Here is an 11,147-nt window from a genome sequence, read left to right as displayed (position 1 = left end):
TAAGGAAAAAATGGCAGTTGAAGTGGGTGATAGCAACAAAACCTGCGGATTGCAAGAGGCTGCAAGTGGCCATGGGTGAGAGCCTTGCATTCAGAGGGGTTTCTCTGTTTCACCTTGGTCCCCTTTGCCCTAAGGTATCACAGTTGCAATGAGAGGCCCCTGGGCCTCCACAAGTGCCCCCTTTTTGTTTTCAAGAATGAAGGCTTCTGCCATGGACTTTTGCAAGCGTTGAGCAAAACTGGATAGAATAACCAAGACAATGAATACCAGAAACAAAGCCCACAAAACAGTCTTGACTAAATCACAGAATCACAGAATCATGAGTTTGGAAGAGACCCCTAAGATCATCAAGTCCAACCTATGCCCTAACATCTCAACTAGACTATAGCACCAAGTGGCATGTCCAGTCTTTTTTTAAACACATCCAGTGATGGTGATTCCACCACCTCCCTGGGAAGACAGTTCCAGTGCTTTATTATTCTTTCAGTGAAAATTTTTTTCCTAATATCTAACCTATACCTTCCCTGACGTAGCTTGAGACTGTGTCCCCTTGTTCTGTCAGTTGCTGCCCGGTGGAAGAGACCGACCCCCACCTGTCTACAACCTCCCTTCAGGAAGTTGTAGAGAGCAATAAGGTCACCTCTAAGCCTCCTCTTCTCCAGGCTAAACAACCCCAGCTCCCTCAAATGTTCCTCGTAGGGCTTGTTTTCCAAGCCCCTCACCAGCCTCGTTGCTCTCCTCTGGACACGCTCAAGTATCTCAATATCCTTCCTAAATTGAGGGGCCCAGAACTGGACACAGTACTCAAGATGTGGCCTCACCAGTGCCGAGTACAGGGGGAGAATGACCTCCCTGCTCCTGCTGCTCACACAAGTCCTAATGCAGGCCAGGATGCCGTTGGCCTTCTTGGCCACCAAGGCACATTGCTGGCTCATATCCAATCGGCTGTCAACCAGCACCCCCAGGTCCCTTTCTGCCTGAACACTATCCAGCCACACCGTCCCCAGCCTGTAACGCTGTAGGGGATTTTTGTGGCCAAAATGCAGAACACGGCACTTAGACTTATTAGACTTCATATTGTTGGACGTAAAGATGAAAGCCAGCCTTTCATGCCCCAGTCTTTCAACAGTCCAGTGAGCCAGTCGTTGTTGCCTTTTGTCTGGATCTTATTGATTTGATCTGTGAGCAGCTGGCCGCTCTGGTATACTGAGTCCCTATGTGAGAAGAGGTTGACATGCGTGGCCATGGGCAAGAAATTGTGGCTTGGCTGTGGAACCACCCATGCGAAGGCATGCGGCATAGTGAGGAGCATCCAGCTTCCTGCTGCAGTGGCAAGAAAGGACAGCATCCTTTGACTTCAGCTAATTTAGTAGTGGGAGGAGGCTTGGGTGGCCTGAAAGTATAGAGATAGGGAGATTGCAATGTGAACCTTAAATTCTGGTCCCACTAAACTTTCTCTTCTGTAAGGCAAGGGTTTGAAGTCAGCTTATTAGAAGAATCAAATATCAAGGCTAGAATACAGTTTTTCCAATTGTTAAGCGGGATATCGCAGTTAGTGGTGTCTGAGCTCTCTTGGTGTTGGTCTGTGTGGTCCACACTGCTTAGGAGATCTTCTTCTGTCCTTCTTCTTCTTTTGCAGGCTGCTGCTGTCTCTCTTAGGCTTTTGTTCTGTTTTTCTGATGGTGGCTGTGGTGTTTGCCTGGCCATTGGCAGAAGAGTTTGATGTTTTTTGCTGGGATGCGTCTTGGGCCTGCTGCTGTAGAGACACAAGCATATCCTCCCTCCCAAGTAATGAATGGGAAAGGGCCCATAATTTCTTTGGATTCAGGGTCTTTGATCAACACAGGTGGCTTTTCTTTTTATTGGGCTGCCAATTAAATATAAAATGCCTGATGACTGGGGGAGTTGTTGAAAAAGTTGAGCACATCAAGGGCCTTGGCCAGGCTCTCAATGGGAGATACTATGTGGACTCCCTGTCTCTGTTGATCAAGGATCCTTTGGATGGAAGAGTGGGCCCTCTGGACTATGGACTGTCCTGTGGCAGAGTGTGGTATGGCTGTGACATGTTTTGTAGCCCACTGGTCAGAAAACGGTTGGAATCAGTGGGAGGTATAAGCAGGACCATGATCAGTTTTAATTTCCTGTGGAACAGGGGAGGTGGAAAAGGCTAAAAAGTAACGTTTTATAGCATCTTTTGATTTTTCAGCAGCATGGGCAGGGGCAGAAACCGCAGCGTTGTCGGTGTGGATTGAGACGGGGATGTATTTTAGTCTCCCAAAAGGGGCTTGGTGTGTGATGTGAGATTGCCCGATCTGGAGAGTCTTTAGTCCTCTTGGATTGAGTGCAGCTCTGACAGAAGCAAAGGCACGTTGCTGACAATTTGGGCAGGTGGCTGCCATGAATCTTGCCTGATCTTGGGTAATTTTAAAGATGCTGAGCGGTGCAGGAATGTTTTGATGGTAGAAGTGGTGGCGGATCCTAGCCTGGTCAGAAAGATTCCGTAGGGAGGTTTGGAGAAGCATTGCTGAGGCATCTGCTCTAGCATTGCCTACTATAAATGCAGGAAGGGTGGTATGAGACCTTGTGTGCATGATATAGTGTGGGTGTTGTCTGTGGGACAGAAGAGAAATGAAAGGGGAAAGCAAATGCTCTAGTTGGGGTTAGAAATGTCTTTGAAAATGGAATTTTCGGCCCGCTGCACTAGGTCATAGACATGTGCCGAATCAGTGATCAAAGGAAGAGGTTCTTTGAAAGTGGAGAAGGTCCTAAGGACTGCAGTCAATTCAGCAATTTGGGCAGGGTGAGGATCCCCTGGCTTGGCTTTTGTCTCTTGAGCAATGCGGGCCCAGGGCAGTGCAGAGCAGGGTGGGAAGCAGAGCCCGGAGCCTTTGGAGGCTGCAAGCCTTAAACATCAGCCCCTGCAGCAGCCCAGATGCAGGTGCCACAGTTGCCAAGGCTGTCAAGGCCTTGAGAGCGGGCAGGTGGATTTTGCATCCCTGTGGGCTGATGGCGGCTCTGGAGCCAGGAGTGGCTGTGGCTGCAGCAGGAAGGGTGGCTGAAAGTTTCCTGCCTTGCTTTGGTGGCATGGCTGCAGGGGCCAGTGCAGTGAGAGCCCCCTCTGTGCTGGTGAGAGCTCAGCTCTTGGGGACGCGGCTGTGCCCCAGCCCAGGAGCAGCAGCAGTGGCCAGCGGCAGCAGTGGTGTCAGTGGGACCCCCTGTGCACAGGGAGCCCCAGCCGCGGGGTGGCCGTGGCAGCAGCCCCAGGGAGCTCCAGCCCCGGGATCCCGGAACAAGTGGAAATCCCAACTGTGCAAACGCTGCCTGTGCCTCTTGGGTTTTCTTTGGTTGAGGGGATTTCGAGGTACGTTAGAAGTCTCTTTTTCTCTAACTTAGCTGTCGAAGGAAGAGTTGAGAAGTATGTGCTTCACTCTCTTAAGGTTGATTTTTATATTTTGTCTAAAACATTTTTTTGCTGGCCTGCTGAGGTTTGTTCAGCAGGTCAGCTTAAGGTACTCTTTTTGCCTCTTGGGTTGGTGTTATCTTTTATATTAAAACCTGACTATACTATGTTTACAAGAATGTTTTAATAGCTATTACTTAAGTTAGATAGTGACTTTCTACTTGAAACCAATATGTGAATGGTAATATCGTCTTTCATATGGATGCTAGCGAGAAGAAAGAGGAAGGACTGGGTACACCCAAATTTTTCTATCTATGTAGATAATACCAAACTCTTTCGTACAAGGTTCAAAACCTCTGTCTACAGTGCTCTAAATGTTTTCCGTTCACTTTGTGATTACTATTACTAGACTATCTAAATTGTTGTGACTTTTAATTCTTGACATAAAGGTGGTAACATGCTTTATGGGTTAAATTCAAAGGCCCAGGGGTCTTTGGCTACATGCCAGGGTCTCTGAACCCCCTGCCAGGGATTTAAAGCCCCCTGGCTGGGGCTGGAATCATTTAGGATGGTCAGGGGGAGGTCCGGGCTTCTGACAGTGCCCAAAGGAATGAGAAAGAGAAGTGAAGTTTTATAAAGAATCATTATTTATTTGCTGAACATCGGCAAACACGAGGATTTACAGAACACATTTCATTACAACAATCCTCATAACAACAACAACAACAATCTACCGCACATATTTCCATGGGATCCTATGGAGTAACAATCTTCAAAACATATTTACAAAGAACTACTAACCTAAGAACATATTTACAAAAATATCCTAACTTTTCAAACATATATACACCGCCGTAATATCTACAGCCATCATCTGCATCAGTCCTGGAAGGAAGAAAGAAGCAAAGCTGGAGTCAGCTGCCAGCACTGGGCCCAGCTGGGCCCCAGGAGCTGGGACAGGGCTGGCAGGGCTGCTGTGGCCCCAGGCAAGTGCAGGGCAGGCCAGGGCTGGTGCTTGTGGCAGCACAATCCAGGCCCCCTGCGGGCAGCGTGTCCCTGAGCGGGGCCATCCAGCCCAGCCCCAGCCTGGCGCCAGGGCAGCCACTGTGTCTGTGGGCAGGGCATGGGGAGCATCTGCCTGTCTTACTTGTGGGGCTCCATCTTCATCCAAGGACCATGGGCTCCTCCTCATCCTTCTCATCCACTTCCATCGCCTCGATGTCATCCTGCTCCTCAACTTCCATCTCCTCAACCTGGTCTTCCACGTCCACCTCCATCATCTCTTCCTCATTCAGCACCATGTCCACTTCCATCGCCACCACAGTGTCTCTGTTAGTCTGCAAGAGACAGCACAATGTCACAGTGGGGTTCCTGTCCCACACCATCCATTGCCACATGGCTGCAGCCTGCTCAAGCAGGCTGCCTCCTCCCTGGAATGGCACAGTACCTCCACCGGCGCAGCAGTGCTCATCCTGCTGGGGTTGGTGCTCCAGAGCAGGCAGCAGGAAAAGCCCAGGCAGCAGCAGCAACAGCTGAGTGCTGACGGGCAGAGCGCAGAGCGAGCGCCAACTGAGCGCTGGCAGCAGGCAGAGTGTCTGCTGTGGTGGTTTCCAGGTGCTGGATGTTCCACCTGGAACGCTGTGGGAGCTGTGATGTCACAGAAGTTTCAGGGCCGCTCCACACTGGGAGATGGGCATGGTGGAATGATGAAATCCTTGAATGGTTTGGCCTGGAAGGGACCCTAAGGATCATCTGGTTCCAAGCTGAGCAGCCTCCCAGCACAGCAGGTTGCTGCGGCCCCTGTCCAAGCTGGCCTTGGATGTTGGTGGGCATGGGGTACGCACAGCCTCTCTGCGCTGGTCCCTGTGTCAGGGACAAGCACCCTGACAGGAAAGAACTTCTTGCCATCATGGAATGGATTCCAGCTCTTGCAGTTTCATCCCATTCCCCCTTGTTCTGTGACTTCAGTTGCTGACAAAGAGTCCTCTCCCACTTCCCTGTGGGTCAGGCTGTTCCTGCAGTGTCACACATGTGGCTGAAGCTGCAGCCAGGAGAGAGAGAAGCCTAGCTGGCAGAGAGAGGAAATGGGGAAAGTGACATGAGAGATGAGAGGAGAAGGAAAAAGTAGAGACATGCAAGGCATTGGGTTGGGTGGGCTGTGGCATTCATGCCTTTTATTAGAGGCCAGGTTCTCTGGTGCACTCAATGACTGTGTGATTGCGGCGTGTCCACAGTGAGCCCGTGTGAGCGAGCTGCACTCCCAGAGGCCGGAGCACACTTGCTTCAAGTGCTGATGAATGAGGCCAGAGATGGGTCTTTGTGTGGAACTCCAAACGCTGTGCATTGCCATGAAGAGGGTCCAGGGCCAGAGAGAAAATGAGGCTGGGGACTGAGGGTTTCATTCGGGGGGGAGAAGGGGTGAAGCCAGGACCAGCAGGGGAGAAGAGAGAGGAGAACATTCTCTGGAGAGTAGATATAAGGAAAAAATGGCAGTTGAAGTGGGTGATAGCAACAAAACCTGCAGATTGCAAGAGGCTGCAAGTGGCCATGGGTGAGAGCCTTGCATTCAGAGGGGTTTCTCTGTTTCACCTTGGTCCCCTTTGCCCTAAGGTATCACAGTTGCAATGAGAGGCCCCTGGGCCTCCACAAGTGCCCCCTTTTTGTTTTCAAGAATGAAGGCTTCTGCCATGGACTTTTGCAAGCGTTGAGCAAAACTGGATAGAATAACCAAGACAATGAATACAAGAAACAAAGCCCACAAAACAGTCTTGACTAAATCACAGAATCACAGAATCATGAGTTTGGAAGAGACCCCTAAGATCATCAAGTCCAACCTATGCCCTAACATCTCAACTAGACTATAGCACCAAGTGGCATGTCCAGTCTTTTTTTAAACACATCCAGTGATGGTGATTCCACCACCTCCCTGGGAAGACAGTTCCAGTGCTTTATTATTCTTTCAGTGAAAATTTTTTTCCTAATATCTAACCTATACCTTCCCTGACGTAGCTTGAGACTGTGTCCCCTTGTTCTGTCAGTTGCTGCCCGGTGGAAGAGACCGACCCCCACCTGTCTACAACCTCCCTTCAGGAAGTTGTAGAGAGCAATAAGGTCACCTCTAAGCCTCCTCTTCTCCAGGCTAAACAACCCCAGCTCCCTCAAATGTTCCTCGTAGGGCTTGTTTTCCAAGCCCCTCACCAGCCTCGTTGCTCTCCTCTGGACACGCTCAAGTATCTCAATATCCTTCCTAAATTGAGGGGCCCAGAACTGGACACAGTACTCAAGATGTGGCCTCACCAGTGCCGAGTACAGGGGGAGAATGACCTCCCTGCTCCTGCTGCTCACACAAGTCCTAATGCAGGCCAGGATGCCGTTGGCCTTCTTGGCCACCAAGGCACATTGCTGGCTCATATCCAATCGGCTGTCAACCAGCACCCCCAGGTCCCTTTCTGCCTGAACACTATCCAGCCACACCGTCCCCAGCCTGTAACGCTGTAGGGGATTTTTGTGGCCAAAATGCAGAACACGGCACTTAGACTTATTAGACTTCATATTGTTGGACGTAAAGATGAAAGCCAGCCTTTCATGCCCCAGTCTTTCAACAGTCCAGTGAGCCAGTCGTTGTTGCCTTTTGTCTGGATCTTATTGATTTGATCTGTGAGCAGCTGGCCGCTCTGGTATACTGAGTCCCTATGTGAGAAGAGGTTGACATGCGTGGCCATGGGCAAGAAATTGTGGCTTGGCTGTGGAACCACCCATGCGAAGGCATGCGGCATAGTGAGGAGCATCCAGCTTCCTGCTGCAGTGGCAAGAAAGGACAGCATCCTTTGACTTCAGCTAATTTAGTAGTGGGAGGAGGCTTGGGTGGCCTGAAAGTATAGAGATAGGGAGATTGCAATGTGAACCTTAAATTCTGGTCCCACTAAACTTTCTCTTCTGTAAGGCAAGGGTTTGAAGTCAGCTTATTAGAAGAATCAAATATCAAGGCTAGAATACAGTTTTTCCAATTGTTAAGCGGGATATCGCAGTTAGTGGTGTCTGAGCTCTCTTGGTGTTGGTGTGTGTGGTCCACACTGCTTAGGAGATCTTCTTCTGTCCTTCTTCTTCTTTTGCAGGCTGCTGCTGTCTCTCTTAGGCTTTTGTTCTGTTTTTCTGATGGTGGCTGTGGTGTTTGCCTGGCCATTGGCAGAAGAGTTTGATGTTTTTTGCTGGGATGCGTCTTGGGCCTGCTGCTGTAGAGACACAAGCATATCCTCCCTCCCAAGTAATGAATGGGAAAGGGCCCATAATTTCTTTGGATTCAGGGTCTTTGATCAACACAGGTGGCTTTTCTTTTTATTGGGCTGCCAATTAAATATAAAATGCCTGATGACTGGGGGAGTTGTTCAAAAAGTTGAGCACATCAAGGGCCTTGGCCAGGCTCTCAATGGGAGATACTATGTGGACTCCCTGTCTCTGTTGATCAAGGATCCTTTGGATGGAAGAGTGGGCCCTCTGGACTATGGACTGTCCTGTGGCAGAGTGTGGTATGGCTGTGACATGTTTTGTAGCCCACTGGTCAGAAAACGGTTGGAATCAGTGGGAGGTATAAGCAGGACCATGATCAGTTTTAATTTCCTGTGGAACAGGGGAGGTGGAAAAGGCTAAAAAGTAACGTTTTATAGCATCTTTTGATTTTTCAGCAGCATGGGCAGGGGCAGAAACCGCAGCGTTGTCGGTGTGGATTGAGACGGGGATGTATTTTAGTCTCCCAAAAGGGGCTTGGTGTGTGATGTGTGATTGCCCGATCTGGAGAGTCTTTAGTCCTCTTGGATTGAGTGCAGCTCTGACAGAAGCAAAGGCACGTTGCTGACAATTTGGGCAGGTGGCTGCCATGAATCTTGCCTGATCTTGGGTAATTTTAAAGATGCTGAGCGGTGCAGGAATGTTTTGATGGTAGAAGTGGTGGCGGATCCTAGCCTGGTCAGAAAGATTCCGTAGGGAGGTTTGGAGAAGCATTGCTGAGGCATCTGCTCTAGCATTGCCTACTATAAATGCAGGAAGGGTGGTATGAGACCTTGTGTGCATGATATAGTGTGGGTGTTGTCTGTGGGACAGAAGAGAAATGAAAGGGGAAAGCAAATGCTCTAGTTGGGGTTAGAAATGTCTTTGAAAATGGAATTTTCGGCCCGCTGCACTAGGTCATAGACATGTGCCGAATCAGTGATCAAAGGAAGAGGTTCTTTGAAAGTGGAGAAGGTCCTAAGGACTGCAGTCAATTCAGCAATTTGGGCAGGGTGAGGATCCCCTGGCTTGGCTTTTGTCTCTTGAGCAATGCGGGCCCAGGGCAGTGCAGAGCAGGGTGGGAAGCAGAGCCCGGAGCCTTTGGAGGCTGCAAGCCTTAAACATCAGCCCCTGCAGCAGCCCAGATGCAGGTGCCACAGTTGCCAAGGCTGTCAAGGCCTTGAGAGCGGGCAGGTGGATTTTGCATCCCTGTGGGCTGATGGCGGCTCTGGAGCCAGGAGTGGCTGTGGCTGCAGCAGGAAGGGTGGCTGAAAGTTTCCTGCCTTGCTTTGGTGGCATGGCTGCAGGGGCCAGTGCAGTGAGAGCCCCCTCTGTGCTGGTGAGAGCTCAGCTCTTGGGGACGCGGCTGTGCCCCAGCCCAGGAGCAGCAGCAGTGGCCAGCGGCAGCAGTGGTGTCAGTGGGACCCCCTGTGCACAGGGAGCCCCAGCCGCGGGGTGGCCGTGGCAGCAGCCCCAGGGAGCTCCAGCCCCGGGATCCCGGAACAAGTGGAAATCCCAACTGTGCAAACGCTGCCTGTGCCTCTTGGGTTTTCTTTGGTTGAGGGGATTTCGAGGTACGTTAGAAGTCTCTTTTTCTCTAACTTAGCTGTCGAAGGAAGAGTTGAGAAGTATGTGCTTCACTCTCTTAAGGTTGATTTTTATATTTTGTCTAAAACATTTTTTTGCTGGCCTGCTGAGGTTTGTTCAGCAGGTCAGCTTAAGGTACTCTTTTTGCCTCTTGGGTTGGTGTTATCTTTTATATTAAAACCTGACTATACTATGTTTACAAGAATGTTTTAATAGCTATTACTTAAGTTAGATAGTGACTTTCTACTTGAAACCAATATGTGAATGGTAATATCGTCTTTCATATGGATGCTAGCGAGAAGAAAGAGGAAGGACTGGGTACACCCAAATTTTTCTATCTATGTAGATAATACCAAACTCTTTCGTACAAGGTTCAAAACCTCTGTCTACAGTGCTCTAAATGTTTTCCGTTCACTTTGTGATTACTATTACTAGACTATCTAAATTGTTGTGACTTTTAATTCTTGACATAAAGGTGGTAACATGCTTTATGGGTTAAATTCAAAGGCCCAGGGGTCTTTGGCTACATGCCAGGGTCTCTGAACCCCCTGCCAGGGATTTAAAGCCCCCTGGCTGGGGCTGGAATCATTTAGGATGGTCAGGGGGAGGTCCGGGCTTCTGACAGTGCCCAAAGGAATGAGAAAGAGAAGTGAAGTTTTATAAAGAATCATTATTTATTTGCTGAACATCGGCAAACACGAGGATTTACAGAACACATTTCATTACAACAATCCTCATAACAACAACAACAACAATCTACCGCACATATTTCCATGGGATCCTATGGAGTAACAATCTTCAAAACATATTTACAAAGAACTACTAACCTAAGAACATATTTACAAAAATATCCTAACTTTTCAAACATATATACACCGCCGTAATATCTACAGCCATCATCTGCATCAGTCCTGGAAGGAAGAAAGAAGCAAAGCTGGAGTCAGCTGCCAGCACTGGGCCCTGCTGGGCCCCAGGAGCTGGGACAGGGCTGGCAGGGCTGCTGTGGCCCCAGGCAAGTGCAGGGCAGGCCAGGGCTGGTGCTTGTGGCAGCACAATCCAGGCCCCCTGCGGGCAGCGTGTCCCTGAGCGGGGCCATCCAGCCCAGCCCCAGCCTGGCGCCAGGGCAGCCACTGTGTCTGTGGGCAGGGCATGGGGAGCATCTGCCTGTCTTACTTGTGGGGCTCCATCTTCATCCAAGGACCATGGGCTCCTCCTCATCCTTCTCATCCACTTCCATCGCCTCGATGTCATCCTGCTCCTCAACTTCCATCTCCTCAACCTGGTCTTCCACGTCCACCTCCATCATCTCTTCCTCATTCAGCACCATGTCCACTTCCATCGCCACCACAGTGTCTCTGTTAGTCTGCAAGAGACAGCACAATGTCACAGTGGGGTTCCTGTCCCACACCATCCATTGCCACATGGCTGCAGCCTGCTCAAGCAGGCTGCCTCCTCCCTGGAATGGCACAGTACCTCCACCGGCGCAGCAGTGCTCATCCTGCTGGGGTTGGTGCTCCAGAGCAGGCAGCAGGAAAAGCCCAGGCAGCAGCAGCAACAGCTGAGTGCTGACGGGCAGAGCGCAGAGCGAGCGCCAACTGAGCGCTGGCAGCAGGCAGAGTGTCTGCTGTGGTGGTTTCCAGGTGCTGGACGTTCCACCTGGAACGCTGTGGGAGCTGTGATGTCACAGAAGTTTCAGGGCCGCTCCACACTGGGAGATGGGCATGGTGGAATGATGAAATCCTTGAATGGTTTGGCCTGGAAGGGACCCTAAGGATCATCTGGTTCCAAGCTGAGCAGCCTCCCAGCACAGCAGGTTGCTGCGGCCCCTGTCCAAGCTGGCCTTGGATGTTGGTGGGCATGGGGTACGCACAGCCTCTCTGCGCTGGTCCCTGTGTCA

The sequence above is a fragment of the Passer domesticus genome, chromosome 4 (genome assembly GCF_036417665.1).
Source record: "Passer domesticus isolate bPasDom1 chromosome 4, bPasDom1.hap1, whole genome shotgun sequence".
Classification (NCBI taxonomy): Eukaryota; Metazoa; Chordata; class Aves; order Passeriformes; family Passeridae; genus Passer; species Passer domesticus.
This window is presented reverse-complemented; position numbering follows the sequence as displayed.